This window comes from Thamnophis sirtalis, unplaced genomic scaffold (genome assembly GCF_051295495.1).
Source record: "Thamnophis sirtalis isolate CommonGarterSnake01/CBP01778 unplaced genomic scaffold, rThaSir2_p1.2 scaffold_13, whole genome shotgun sequence".
In the NCBI taxonomy this organism is placed as follows: Eukaryota; Metazoa; Chordata; class Lepidosauria; order Squamata; family Natricidae; genus Thamnophis; species Thamnophis sirtalis.
In genome coordinates this window covers 46,312,530-46,328,871 of record NW_028261393.1, presented here as the reverse complement: position 1 = coordinate 46,328,871, position 16,342 = coordinate 46,312,530, and positions in this window count along the sequence as shown.

Genomic DNA, 16,342 nt, shown 5'->3' with positions numbered 1-16,342 from the left:
GACGGAGTAGGACAGCACCTTCTTTACAAATTGCTCACTATCTGAAGGCTTTCACAGATCATCATCATCATCATCATCATCATCATCATCATCATCATCATCATCATCATCATCATGTCCTGTGTGGAGCACATGGGGCAGCAAGTGTTTTCCAGAGGTTTTGCTCACTCGCAACATCTTCGCCATTTTCCCAAGAGGCATTAATAATCTTAACTCCACGCAATAATTTTATTTAAGCTTAATTATCTTAATAACTAAGGGATGTAGTGGCTCAGTGGCTAAGACACTGAGCTTGTCGATCAGAAGAAGGTCAGTAGTTCGGGGGTTCAAATCCCTAGCGCCGCATAACAGAGTGAGCTCCCGTGACTTGTCCCAGCTTCTGCCAACCTAGCAGTTCTAAAGCATGTAAAAAATGCAAGTAGAAAAATAGGAACCACCTTTGGTGGGAAGATAACAGCGTTCCATGCGCCTTCAGCATTTAGTCATGCTGGCCACATGACCACCGAGACGTCTTTGGACAGCGCTGGCTCTTCGGTTTTCAAACAGAGATGAGCACCGCCCCCTAGAGTCAGGAACGCCTAGCATATATGTGTGAGGGGAACTTTTCCCTTTACCTTATGTTAATAACTGCAATTGAGCCAACTCTGTTTTGAGATAAACCAGGTGGTCCCAAGTCCTGATAAATTGAAGAGCAATAGAATCAACGTCAAGTGTTAATACCACTTTGTAATGCCTTGGTGGAAAGTGTTGGGCATAAGTAACCCCCCCTTGCCCGGTAAAACAAAGACATTGCTGAAGAAATAGGAAGCAAACTGAAACTCACAGAGTTCAGAAGTGTTTTATTTACAGGGCGAGGTGAAGTATTTAACCGTAACCAACATGACTTTGCTCATCTGGATTAGATGGGGAAGTGATGGGTGGCTGCAAAAGAGAAACCCACTTTCTGGAAGGATTGATCTGAAGATGTTTTCTTGGGGGGGTGGGGAGGGTGGAAATTGCAGTTTGAGCAGACAAGGCACAGCTCTTTCCCAAGTTCAGTTGGTGACACAATACTTCCAGAAACAAGCTGAAAAAAAGAAAAAGAAGAAATGGATGAACAGCAAGGAACGGTCTGTGTTTCTCTTCCTACAGAAGGTTTCTGCTGTTAGAATGGCAGTATTATGAATTCTCTCGGTCCTCAAGCTACCTTCCACTCTGGTTGGATGAGAATTAGAGCAGTGTTTCTCAACCTTGGCAACTTGAAGATGTCCGGACTTCAACTCCCAGAATTCCCCAGCCAGCGAATGCTGGCTGGGGAATTCTGGGAGTTGAAGTCCGGACATCTTCAAGTTGCCAAGGTTGAGAAACACTGAATTAGAGGGACTGGAGTCCACACATCAGGAGAGCATTGTGATGAAGGAAGCTCTCCTCTGGGGAGATATAAATCAAAGCAATCAATCCCCCTGGATTCTCCCCCAATCTTATCCTCATTCGTGGGCAGTGACGTGCGGTCAGCTTTAGCCCTGGTGAGGCACTTTTTAGACTTGTGGACTTCAACTCCCAGAATTCCACAGCCAGGCATGCTCAGTTCCAATTTAAAGCGACAGCATTTCCCCCCCTTGCAAAATAAGTTTTCTCATTCTTTTTCTTCTCCCTCCCCCTCCTTCCTCCCTCTCTCCCTCCCTCCCCTGCCTCTCAAACAGACACACGCACACAGAGAACTTTGATCCCTCTCTCATTCACTCACTCTCAAACACAAACACAGAAGTTGGATTGGATATATTTTCCAAAGGCTTGAAAGCAGCTCCTCTGCCATACCCCCCCTTCCCCTGCTGCCTTCCGATCAAACTTTTTGAATTCCTCCCCCCGCCCCACACGCACCTTTTCCAGCTGTTTCAGAGATGATTTCAACTCTGCTTCTCCCTGCCCTGCTCTGCCCTGCCCTCCCCTCTTGAAAAGCCAGAGCTCTGTCAGACTGAGCTAGTTGCTCCCAGAGAACTCTAAAAAGCCTCTAAAAATGCCCTCTACAGGAGGCGAGAGAACCACGTGCCTCCTTTGCATAAGGAATTCTTCGCTTGTTAACCCTTGCTTAACTCTTAAAAGGTGAAAAATTCCTTATGCAAAAGAGGCCCCTAGTTCTCTGGCCTCCTCCTAGTTAATACTGAGAGCAGACACCAAGCCACTGTGACTTGAAATCTGGTAGCAACTGCCCTGGCTTTAATTATTTTAAGAAAATTATTTAAAATCCTTTCCTTTCCCTGAGGAGACTGGTGAGGCCCCGCCTCCCTTGCCTCTAGTGACTGCACGTCCCTGTTCATGGGTCAGATGTGTTCCTAACTATGAAGTCACCTCCCTGCAACCAAAATTGTTAATTGTGGGCAAATGGTGACCCACTCAGCGGTGTCCATGTCAACCTGCAATGACATCAGGGTGACAATAATGAGTCACAATCTCATTGAGCAGATGGTGCAACTAACGTAATGCAGTCATGACGTCTGATCCCATATGTCAGTTCCATCATTTACATGATGAAGGCATGGTATCTGTATCCTCCAATGTCCCTCTAGCAACCCAGTGTAGGTTCTACTACAGGAGCCATGAATAGTTGGCAGCTCCATGTGTTTGTTTGGGGCATGTTTTTTTTTTAAAGGAAACGGGCATGGTTTCACTTTAGGGATGTAGAATATCCTTTCCATTCTTATTTTTAAGAGTTGAATTTCTTTTTAAAAAAATCTCCCCAATGCAAATGTTTTGCTTGTGTTGTGGCCCGTCAGCAGATCTGGGAACAGATTCGGACAGTGAGGAGGTTGGGAAGGAAGATAGGCCAGTCCTGGAGTCTGGGGAAGGGTCTGCGTCAGAGGCAGAGATGGGACCATGGCCATCTAACAGTTATCAGCTGCCTTCGGAATCAGAGATCAGTGGGCAGAAGAACAGCTGGAGCCTGTTCTCCATGCACAGAGTTGCCAGGCAAAGAGAACGGCTAAGGAACAAGAGTCAACTTGGGAGTAAGGCCACAGGTGGATGATGAATGGCCCCTCCCAGAGGAAATAAAAGAGGAGCGAAAGGGGAGTGGAGTTTGCAGGAGGCAATTAGTTCATTCCTGCATTCTTGCCAAATATTGCAGCGTCTGAAAAATATCGGCCTGGCCACTCTCCAAGCCTGATCAAGGTGGGTAATTGTGAACTATCTTGAAAGACTATGGGAGAGGAAAAACTTTGCTGGAGGGGGAATTCACTGTAAATTAAATAAAGTGGGTTTATTGGGCCAAGGACTCAACTTCATGCTTCATGCTGCTGGGGAAGCCTAGATCAGAACAGCTTATGCTACAATATCAAGATTCTTTGGGGGTCTGCAAGTGAGCTTCAGAGGGGTAACTTATGGTTTGCCCATCCTTGTTCTATAAGGCCACAGAGTTCTTCAACTGGGGTAAGGACCAAGCCAATTTTGGCTGATCTCAAAAAACTAACCAAAATCAGGATTTGTTATTGTCTGTGTGGGAGACCACCAGGAAGTCCAAGAGCTGAAGACTAACTTAGGGAGCAGGGCAAAGAAATAAAACATCCTGCAAGAAATCAATGACAAACCATCTTGGGGAGTTGTCCATGAAGTCACCAGTGATGGAACTCAACTCCGTTCGAGAAGGCGATTGAGGCTGAAAGATAGCTCACCTCTCTTGTTTGGTTTCTGAGGAGTCTGATCTGCTTTGACAAAAGCTTGAGTCCGGAGCTTATCTGCAGCTTCCAATTTCCATAGTATTGACTTGACATCTTCAATCTAAAAAAAAAATAACATTGCTACAATGACTAATGGCTTATTGGGGGAAATGACCCTGCTAAACCTGATGAATGGAAGGGAAGGGAAGGGAAGGGAAGGGAGGAGAGGAGAGGAATGGAACAGAACCAAACGGAACGGAACGAAAGGGAAGAGAAGAGAAGAGAAGAGAAGAGAAGAGAGAGAGGAATGGAATGGAATGGAATGGAATGGAATGGAAGAGAAGAGAAGAGAAGAGAAGAGAAGAGAAGAGAAGAGAAGAGAAGAGAAGAGAGGAATGGAATGGAATGGAATGGAAGAGAAGAGAAGAGAAGAGAAGAAAGAGAGGAATGGAATGGAATGGAAGAGAAGAGAAGATAGAAAGAAATAGAAGGGAAGGGAAGAAAATAGAATAGAATAGAATAGAATAGAATAGAATAGAATAGAACAGAACAGAACAGAACAGAACAGAACAGAATAGAAGCAGAACAGAAGCAGAACAGAACAGAATAGGAATAGAGCAGAATAGAATAGAATTCAAATAGAGCAGAGCAGAACAGAACAGAATAGAATAACAGAGTTGGAAGGGACCTTGGAGGTCTTCTAGTCCAACCCCCTGCTTAGGCAGGGTACCTACATCACTTCAGACAAATGGTTGTCCAATCTCTTCTTAAAAACTTCCAGTGTTGGAGGCATTTACAACTTCTGGAGGCAAGTCGTTCCACTCTTACCTCTTATTGTAACCTTTTGGTTATGGGAGAAACATTCTTCAGAATTTGCCCTACTCTGAATTCTGCAATGTGTCCCATCAACAGAAGGTGCGTCTTTGGTGAAAATATGTGTTCCAGACACGGGGGACGTGGGGGTGGGAATTATCTGTCAAACTCATGAACACTGGCTAATCTTGCCAGTGAGGAAACACCAGCTTGAAGAAATATGCACAGCATTTTATACAGATGATCATGCATTTTTTTCAATCTAAAAAAGCCTTCCCAATCCAAATGAGATAGGAGGAAATGAACTTATGATCGGAAAAAGTGAGAAAAAGAAGAAAAATGGATTGGATAGGTTCAGCCATTCTTGGCCTGTGCATGCAGAAGATGTGTGCACTATGTAAAATTGGTCCTTTATTACACACCACAAATTGGACAGAATTGCCTAGAAGGCTCACCAGATTTGAAGGGGCATCATCCTGGTTTGATTCTTTTCCTCCTACAAAGAGACAAAGAGATCTAAACATAGTTATCTCCCCCAAACAGCGAAGAAGAAAGAGAGAAAAGGAAAATTTATACCACTGAAATCTTGTGGGGTCATTTTGCAAGAACAAAAGGAGAGCGAAGACAAGGAGGGCGATATTAGTGGAACATTTTATGATCTATGCATCTGTCACTGGACTCCGTCAAATCACCAAATAGATTTGAATAGGAAGAATGCCCCCTTCCTCTTTCTACTTTAAGCCTCTGGATTCCTGATTGCATCTTATTTTTTTTCTCAAACATATTTTTTAATTGCATCTGGTTTTTTTTGAAGTTGCACCATGCAGTGTTGAAGAGCTCCTGGAAATAGGTACAATTAGATGAGCACAACAAAGAATGTTCTTTCTGCACCAACTCAGAAAGCTCAAATTGCCCAAGGAGCTACTGATACAGTTTTATAGAGGAATTTCTGAGGAGAAACTTCCTGTCAGTTAGAACAATTAATCAGTGGAACAACTTGCCTCCAGAGCTGTGAATGCTCCAACACTGGAAGTCTTTAAGAAGATGTTGAATAGCCATCTGTCTGAAAGGGTATAGGGTTTCCTGCCTAGGCAGTGGGTTGGACTAGAAGACCTCCAAGGTCCCTTCCAACTCTGCTATTGTATGATTGTATGATTGTATTATAATTATTGAGTCTGTCATCTGCACCTCCATAACTGTCTGGTTTGGTTCTGCAACCCAACAAGACAGACAGAGACTTCAGAGGATAATCAGAACTGCAGAAAAAACAATGGCTACCAACCTGCCTTCCATTGAGGACCTGTATACTGCACTAGTCAAAAAGAGGGCCGTGAAAATATTTACAGACCCCTCACATCCTGGACATAAATTGTTTCAACTCCTACCCTCAAAATGACACTATAGAGCATTGCACACCAGAACAACTAGACACAAGGAAAGTTTTTACCTGAACGCCTTCACTTTGCAAAACAACTAATTCCCTCAACACTGTCAAACTATTTACTAAGGCTGCATTACTATTACTATTAATCTTCTCATCATTCCTATCACCCATCTCCCACCACTTATGACTGTATGACTGTAACTTTGTTACTTGTATCATTATGATTTATATTGATTGTTTCCTAATATGTTTTGATTGCTCGTACCTTAGGATTCGTGATGAATGTATCTTTTTTTTATGTACACTGAGAGCATATACAGCAAAGGCAAATTCCTTGTGTGTCCAATCACACTTGGCCAATAAAGAATTCTATTCTATTCTATTCTATTCTATCCCTATCCCTATCCCTATCCCTATCCCTATCCCTATCCCTATCCCTATCCCTATCCCTATCCCTATCCCTATCCCTATCCCTATCCCTATCCCTATCCCTATCCCTATCCCTATCCCTATCCCTATCCCTATCCCTTTCTATGCTATGCTATGCTATGCTATGACACTTGAGTTTGTCCACTAATGTTATGCCAATGCAAATTTCAAGAAATCCATGGATCCATTAATCTTGGTGAAGCTAGTATTAGTATTTAGTATTTATTAAACTTGTATGCCGCCCTATTCCCAGGGGGACTCAGGGCAGCGAACAAACACATGGGGAAGGGGCAATACAAAAACGAACAAGACAAACAGAATACAGAGACAGATTAAAAATACAACAAACGCAGCAATTCAAATGGGGCTGGGAACTCAACAGCCCCAGGCCTGCCGGAATAGCCAGGTCTTGACGGCTATGCGGAAAGCCTGAAGGGTGGTGAGAGTCCGAATCTCCACGGGGAGATCGTTCCAGAGGGCCGGAGCAGCCACTGAATAAATACTGCTTGAAAACTAAGACTGACAGATTTAGCAACCCTGTTCTGTATCATTAGGAATCGTTCCATGATCCAAACACAATTAAAGACATACATTTTAAATGGACGGACTACGATTAACACAAAAAAGCCGAATTGAGTTCTTGTTAATAATCCTACAGTTATCATATCTAAGATCAACATTATGTGTAAGAATGTAGTAAATTGCAGGATGGACATTCTCATATTTATAATTGACTTTAGAAAATGGTAAGGAAGGAAAGGAAGAAAAAGGAGAGAAAACAATATCAGGCATCAGTTCAGATCTCCCTGAATAAATTAAATGAAACTCCCTTCCTTTCATATATTGATTTGTTTTTTTAGTTGTAAGAGTAATTATAAGAACCTGAAAAACATAGAGCAGAAGTGAAAGTATTTTACTTCCTAAGTGTTTTTATGCTGTAGTGTAGAAGGACATGTACAAATAAATAGCTAATTGTATACGGTATGGAAATACTTCCTGGTTTTCTTCCAGTAAAGAGAAAATGAATTATGCAGTAACAATGTCCTTAATTAATTCAGGAAGAAAAAAACATTCTAAATTAGATAGAGAATACAGAATAACAAAGGGATGTGGTGACTCAGTGGCTGAGAGGCTGAACTTGTCGATCAGAAAGGTCGGCAGTTCGGTGGTTCAAATCCCTAGTGCCGCGTAACAGCATGAGCTTCCATAGTCAGGAACGACTAGCACATATGTGCAAAGGGAACCTTTACCTTTTACAGAATAACAGAGTTGGAAGGAACCTTGGAGGTCTTCTAGTCCAACCCCTTGCTCAGGCAGGAAACCCTACACCAGACAGGTGGTTATCCAACATCTCTGGAGGCAAGTCGTTCCACTGATTGTTCTAACCGTCAGGAAATTTCTCCTTACTTCTAAGTTGCTTCTCTCCACAATTAGTTTCCACTTAAACACTTCACACTTAAATCAATCCAGATTCTACACCAAAACCTAGATAACCAATGAGCCTTAAACTAAATTGTTTTTTTTAACCTATTTAACACATGCAATATAATGTCATGCATGTAGAAAAGCTGAAGATTTTGAAATTAAAAAAAAAAAAACTAGAAACCCAGACAAGGGATCAAAACCCCAGATAGTGAAGATGGAAATGCAACGAAGACTGAGATTAAGATGCAGTCTTGTTCAACACATTACGTGCATTGTCACAATGAACTGGGTAGGAGCAAGGGGAAGGAGAGGATGGCAAACCGTTCATCTTCACTAACCATTCCACCATCCACCTTTCTGGATCTTAGTTTCTTCTTCCAGAACAGAGTGAGCTGGATTCGTGTTCCGAGGTTGACGAAGCCCAATGGAAGGTACGTCGTCAGGTACGAAGCTCTTTGTATTGTCTACCAAGTTAAAATCTGTAGGCACAAAATCTGAGCAGAAGTGATGGGGTGGGATGGTTTCCAACTCTACGAACATCTTAAGAAGAAGCAGACAGACCAGGGCACACATGGACAATACTAAAAACAGAAGCTGTTTGGGGCTTATGGTATTATCAGGAAATAATGTCTTGGTAATCATATCAACCCAAGTCAGAGATGAGCTCCATGGAAAACCAAAGATTCTGGGATAAATTTAAGCCAATTTTCTTCAACTGGAAGAATCTAAAGAAAATCATCTATACGTTTTAATAATAGATCATTGCATTAGATAACTTTATAGCTGAAGTAGGCAAAGCCTGGAGGCTGGCTTTATTTCTCCTACATGTTCTGACCGAGGCTTCCCAAGAGCATGAAGCAAACTCCAGGTCCCCCCCAAAAAACCCCTTTATTAATTGACTGTGAATTCTGCTCATTCACAGCCAGCAAAGTCTTTCAAGGGAGGATTTACAGTCACAGGCCTTCTCTGGCTTGGAGAGCTGCCAGGCCGATATCTGCAAAACTTGGCAAGGAGTCTTGGAGAGTCATGAACTAATGAAGTGAACTAATTGTCTCCTGCAAACTCCACTCCCCTTTCGTTCCTCTTTTATTTCCTCCGAGAGGGGCCATTCATCATTCAACTGTGGCCTTACTCCCAAGTCGACCCCTGTTCTTTAGCTGTTCCCTTCGCCTGGCAACTCTGTGCATGCGCACACTGGGAACAGGCTCCAGCTGTTTGTCCACCTCACTGATGCCTGACTCTGAAGGCAGCTGATAACTGTTGGATGGCCCTGGTCCCCTCTCTGCCTCCAACACAGAGCCCTCATCAGAGCCTTCCCCAGACTCCAGGACTGGCCCATCTTCCTCCCCGACCTTTTCACTGTCCAAATCTGCTGCCAGTTCCACTGGCTGCTGGAGACCCACAACACTACATGGACTTGGTTGTACAATACTGAAGCCAACTGCTTGGATTCAATAAATGTATAATCTACCTTATAGACTCCCCAAACGCATGGCCACTTTAGCAAACCAGAGGGTGGCCGAGGCCCATCTTCCCCCTACCGAGCCAAGGTGGCGCAGTGGTTAAATGCAGCACTGCAGGCTACTGCTAGATCAGCAGTTCAGCGGTTCAAATCTCACCGGCTCAGGGTTGACTCAGCCTTCCATCCTTCCGAGGTGGGTAAAATGAGGACCTAGATTGTTGGGGGCAATATGCTGACTCTCTGTAAACCGCTTAGAGAGGGCTGAAAGCCCTATGAAGCGGTATATAAGTCTACTGCTATTGCTATTGCTATTGCTATCCTCCAGCTGTCTTGGAAGAACAAAACCCTTAGTTCCCAGATGGAGGGCAGCCAACGGGATAAGACCTTGATCCAACAGGTTCTTCTTACACCTTCTGCACTTGAAAGCTAATATGAAATTCGGATTCGTGATAAGCAAAGGTCCTTACCTTGCATGCCATCCATATCTGGATAAACTGGGTAAGCGTTCATACAGCAGTTCGCGGAAAGCATAAACAGGACATACAATATCTGGGGATGCATCTCTGTTTCTTTCTGACCCCTTTGCAGCTTGGATCCGTCGTGAGAATGGCGAGCAGAAGGGGACTCCTTTTATACCTTCTCCATCCATCTATCTCTGCAGGATCAATACGTTATCATCAACTTGCAAATGACTCTCTTTGTCCAAGCCATCCATCCACTTCAGTGACAAACCAACAAGCCCTTATTGCCCATTTTGTCATCCTGGTGCATCATTTTCACCCTCCCCCTTTTGTGCTGCAGTGGTATCATCGCTTGAACAGGTAGCCCTTAATAAATATTTGGCCTGAGCTGGAGACTTCATCACTGTTTATTTCAATCCCGACATACTTGGAATAGAAGCAGTAAATTGACGTCAAATGCACGTGGAAATTGATGGTTTTGGCCTGGGCTGAATGGGACTAAAAGTGAAATGGGTAGAAGCTTTCTTTAGGTATGAGTAACTAATCAGCATTTCCTTTTTATATACTACTTCTGTGCAAAAATCATCTTCCCCTTCCATTTAAAAAAAAAAGCTTCTAACATCTCTCTCTGTGATCTATTTCACTCCCACTTCTTTTTTTTTAGAGCGTTTTATTATTTTTCAATTACAAAAATAAACATTCCATCTTTCCTTAGGAACTATGTCATCTGGGTACAAACATCTTTATGCAACATCGTTCCTCTTTTGCCACATCTTTCATATTAATATTATTTCCCTAAGATTAGTATTATAATATATGAGCATTTAAACATTATAAAACTCTCCATTTTTCTTCTTACTATCTTCTAGTAATAATATATCAACATTAAACATCATTATTCTCATCATACACATACTAATAGTTTTGTATCTTTATCTAAGTACATTGTATATTTATTTTTTAGCTTTCTTCATTTCCAAACTTTTTTTTCTCTCCAACCATTGGTAAAATACTTCTCAAGTCATATAATATTTATTTTGTTCTTTCTCCTTAATTGCTAATGTTAATCTATTCATTTCTGCACATTCTAATATTTTCCTTATCACCTTCTCATCAATAGGGATCTCTACACTTTTCCAATGTTGTGCAAATTCAATTCTAGCTGCGGTTAATACATGAATGATTAAAGATGCATTCTCTTTATTATAAATTTCAGGTAGAATTCCTAGCAGAAATGTTTCTGGCTTCAGCTCAATATGTTGTTGTATTATCTCTTCCAACTGTGTCTTAATTTTTGTCCAATACTTCTTTGCCTCGCCACGTGTTCACCACCTATGATAATAAGATCCAGGTGTTTGGTGGCATCTCCAACATTTAGCTGAGTTCACTCCCACTTCTTAATAAAGCTTTGTTGCAATCAAGAATCCTTCAACGGATCCCACAACAGGTAGAGTTGTGAAATGACGCATAAGGTATAAGGAGGGTTTGTTAGAATAGTGTAGACTCCAGATATCACAATTGTTGTAACCGGGGTGTGATTCTATAGAAGGGCTTAGCCTTGATCACTTCCGGAAGACATTAATTGACTGCCTTTGTTGGCTTCTGTTGATGGATTGATTGCATTAGTGTTGGTGATTGTTCTCCAGGCATTTCTCCAGAATGATCTGTCTTCAACGTGGCCTTTTAGGTCTGCTAATGGTTATCTCTTTGCTGCTCTTTGTCTCTTCCTCGTTTTCCATTGACTTTTCCCACAATGATTAACTGGAAACTGTGTCTCTGCATGATACATCCAAAATATTATATTGCCTTGATCATTAAACTTTCCTGTGAGAATTACAGAAGATTTGTACTGTGGCCCATGTGCCTGTTTTCCTGCTTGCTTCTCTAGCATCAAAGTTCAATTGCTCGTCCTGTCTTGTTTCTTCCAAATGTAGCTTTAACATCCATACAATTTAACAGGGGGGAAACTATTGTTGGCTGAACCATTCTGAACTTCACTGGTGTAGGTGTATCACAGCAGTTAAATATCCTTCCCAGAAAAGCAAAGATAACCATCTTATCTTACCATTGCCACAAAAGATTCAAGTCCCTCCCCTCTTGAATTCCATTGACCCTTATCTAGCAGAGGGCTGTTCCTTGCCTACATTCTTGTGTATAGCAATGGAACTAACGCTCAGATTTATACAACGCTTTGCAGTGCTTTACAGCCCTCTCTAAGCGGTTTACAGAATCAGCCTATTGCCCCCCAACAATTTGGGTCCTCATTTTACCCACTTCAGAAGGATGGAAGGCTGAGTCAACCTTGAACCTGGTGAGATTTGAACTGCTGAACTGCAGTCAGCTGGCAGTCAGCAGAAGCAGCCTGCAGTAGTGCACTCTAACCACTGAGCCACTGTGGCCCATATAGACTTGACTAATAAGTCTTTCTGAATTGCAACTTAGTCGGTGGTACTGATTTTTTTTCTCCAGACAACCTATGTCTAATTATGTGTGTGTGTAGGTGTGTTTCCAAAATGTGTGTGTTTCCTTATTACACAAGGAACAAACAATATTGGAAGATCCATATTGTGGCTGGATGACCCAAAAGTAGCATCTGCCATGTCTTGTTTCCCTCCATCCCATACTTCTGGCCACAGTAGTTTTGATCATTAGATCTTGGATCTAATGGTTTAATGGGGTGGGGGCACTTTAGAAGACCACACATCTCTATTTCTTCATATGGGAATCCAACTTTGCTTCATTTGGTAGTTGAACTCCAAACATCCACCTCAAAGTTCAGCTATGGTAGCCTCCTCCTTCTCCTTCTCCTTCCTTCCTTCCTTCCGTCCGTCCCTTCTCTTCTTCTCCTTCTTCTTCCTTCCTTCTTCCCTTCTTCTTCTCCTTCTTCCTTCCTTCTTCCCTTTCCTCCTCTTCTTCTTCTTCTTCTTCTTCTCCTTTCTTCCTTCTTCCCTTCCCTTCTCTTCTTCTCCTTCTTCCTTCCTTCTTCCCTTCCCTTCCCTTCTCTTCTTCTCCTTCTTCCTTCCTTCTTCCCTTCCCTTCTTCTTTTCCTTCCTTCCTTCTTCCCTTTCCTTCTCTTCTTCTTCTTCTTCTTCTTCTTCTTCTTCTTCTTCTTCTTCTCCTTCTCCTTCTCCTTTTCCTCCTCCTTCTTCCTTCTTCTCCTCCTCCTCCCTACGGCAGGGTTTACTTTTCTGTAGTGTAGTAGAAACGAGACAAAGGCTTCCGTGAACTTGTTCAGAAAAGTTATGGAAGTTCTTTTGAAACTCATTTGTCATCCTCAGTGTTGAAAGACTCATTTTTCCCTCTAGACGTGCATCTATGGCTCATCTGCGAGGAGTGGCAAATGACAGATGATCTCCATATCCTCATCCATCTTGACTTGGTGTGCTGGAGTAGCTTATTGTTGCTTGAGTTCCCTCGCCCATAATCACATCCATCTCTGCCTGGCCTTCAATTTGCTCCTTTTTTACTGGATGTCAGGCATCTTCAGATGAAAAGTATTTAATCTGCTATGGCTAGTTCAAGGCAAAATGGGGCATCAAAGAAAGCTGCCCAAGGGTAGGGATGTGGAAGGATGGTTTTCCATCTTCCTCCTCAATCAGCCAACACCTCTTAAACACGCGATACATTTGTTTAGATCTCACTTTATCAGAAGCAATCCTAATGCAGCTTTGAAGACACAAGCACAATGAATCTATAAAGGGGGTGGGAATGCCCAGCACTCAGTTAGAGGGAGGAAATCATCTTCCCATAGATGGGGCTTCACTTGTTTATGCAGTCCTTTTCTGGCATGCCACAGACCAATGCCATTCCACGGATGGGGTTGGGGACCATTATAGAATATTCATGGATGACAGGATGCTATGATTGGCTTTGAAGTATCTGGGGATCTTCTCATACCTATCATGAACTTGGACTTTGGGGTGATGTCTTTGGCTCCCAACCTTCTCGCATTTTGCAAGCAGGTAAAGCCAGGTTTTTAGAGATGCGGTGGCTCGGTGCCTAAGGCGCTGAGCTTGTCGATCAGAAAGGTCGACGGTTCGAATCCCTAGCGCCGCGTAAGGGAGTGAGCTCCCATTACTCATCCCAGCTCCTGCCAACCTAGCAGTTTGAAAGCATGTAAAAATGCAAGTAGGAAAATAGGAACCACCTTTGGTGGGAGGATAACAGCGCTCCATGCGGCTTTGGCGTTTAGTTATGCCGGCCACATGAGCATGGAGACTTCGGCTTTGAAATAGAGATGAGCACCACCCCCTAGAGTCAGGAACTACTAGCAAATATGTGCAAGGGGAACCTTTACCTTTAAAGTCAGGTTTGGCGTGTCCCACACACTTTCAGCCTGTCAGCCTTTAAGGTAGACCTGACTAGGAAATCAGTCAGGCAGATCAATTATTGTTCACGATAAAGGTAGTGTAACAAAGTCTTGCAAGTCTAAATGCACCGCCCCTCCCCCCACTCCCATTTTGTTCATGAGTACCAGAGAGTGTCATGTCCAAGATGTTTTCTTTGGTTGCAGTTCTGCACCGGGACTGGTGTTCTTTTATCTCTCGTTTTGGTAGCAGTTTTTCCTCCCATCCCTCCAGGCCATTCCCTTTACACACTAAAGGTTCTTGAAAGGGTGGCTGTCACAGAACTTTCGGCTACTGCTCTTGATTATTGCTTCTTACTGCTAATTGAATGTTTGTCTGTTTTCTTGGTCTCTACCCAGACTGTACTCAGATTAAGGCAGGCTTTAAACCTTGTTAAACCAATCAATAATTCAACTTTGCCCGTACTTCTTTTTGTGTCCCTCTGGACAACAATTAGAACACAAATACTACAAATGGCAAGAGATATAAGATTGTATTACTCATTGGATGGATACAGGATGACGTAATGAAATGCATAATAAAAATTAATTTAAATTTGGTTAAACTTAGACTACTATGCATAAAATGAAGTAATAATATAGTCATATAAATGATTAACAATGATAATAGTGTGTATGTATGTATGTATGTTGTATTTGTGCTGATAAATAAATAAAGGGAGACTAGTATAGATCTATTTCAAGCTATTTAGCTCTCATCAGCTAGCCATACCCTTACTGGGATTTGAACCTGGGCTGTATTACATATTAGGCAGCTGTATTAACCACTAAGCCACAGGCTGTCCTCCGTTATCAGCTGACCCAGGGAGAAAGGTATATATTTAAAGTCACAACGCCTGGTATGCCCAAATATGGGAGGAAGTTCACTACTTCCATTCTCTGTCCATCGGCTCGTCATAAGAGACCATCCAGACAGAAACCCAATATTTTTACTGTTGCCTTTTGTTACATTTGTCTAACAAATGTCAATACATATATATATGTATATATATATATATATATATATATGTGTGTGTGTGTGTGTGTGTGTGTGTGTGTGTGTATGTATGTATGTATGTATATATATATATATATATATATATATATATATATATATATATATATATATATATATATATATATATATATATATATATATATATATGATTGATAATATGAAATTTTATATAAATTGTAAGTGATGACTATGGAGAGGATACATAAAATTTTTGTAACCAAAGATAAACAATTTTATGCAGAATAAAATATAAAGATGTAATATTACTGGATGATTTTGGGATGATGTGATGAAATGCCATAATGTAAATTTATTCTAAACTTAGAATACCTCACGTAAAAGGAAGTGACAATGGTTGTAGTCAAATAAATGTTTAATAATGATAATAATTGTGTGCATATATATTAGATTGATAATATGAGACTCTATATAAATTGTAAGTGAAGACCGTGGTAAGGGAGCACAAAGGTTTTGTAACCAATCGACACACTGTATGTAACTGGAGGATGGTTTTTATGTTTTACGTCTGCTTAGGTTTGTTTGTTTAAAAATAAAAATAAAATTAAAAAAAAATACCACGCTCTGCAGAATTGTTCCCAACAATTGCAAGATGCATGGAAAGTTGGGTAGGCATCCTGATACATCATTTGGTATCAGTCGGGGTCTCTCCTCCACCCAATTCCAATCTAAAAACATTTCAAAAAATTTCTTTTAATTTCTCTGTAAAAATAGGATAAGTTAAGTACACTGACATATAGTGGAAATACACCAAGGGGAGGAGGAGTGGGATAGAAGAAAGATGGGTAGAGAGGGTGGGAGAGAGGAGGGGAGGGAGGGTGAGAAGGAAGGGAGGGAGTGGATCGGGAGAGAGGAGTGGTAGAGGGGGAGGGGAAGTAGGGTAGAGGGGGATGATGGAGGGAAGATAGAAAGTTGGAGGGGGTGGAAGAAAGAGGTGTATGGAGAGTGGAAGAGGTATATTGGGTTTCTATTTTTGGGGGTATTGTTGACAAGAGGAATTGCTGCGATTATTGTTTAATGTTGTATGGCTCCGGCTATGCACGGTATATAGGTGAGTGTATGAAAATGAAAAAATGGAAAATAAAAATCTTTTACAATGGAAAAAAAAAAAGGCAAACTAACAAACTGTGGAACATCACACTAATTATTTATATCATGGCCCTCTTAGGAAGTCTTAAAAACTAAACACAGCGATAAAAATCACCTTAAAGTTTCATCTGAATAATTCTTAACTGCCTAGAAAAATACGTATAAAGCAATACAAATCAGCAGAGGGCGTAATTCAGGGACTGTAGTACAGGTAGAGCTTGTGGGTGGCGTCAAGAGAGGAATCAGCGTAGAATCATTACGTTCCC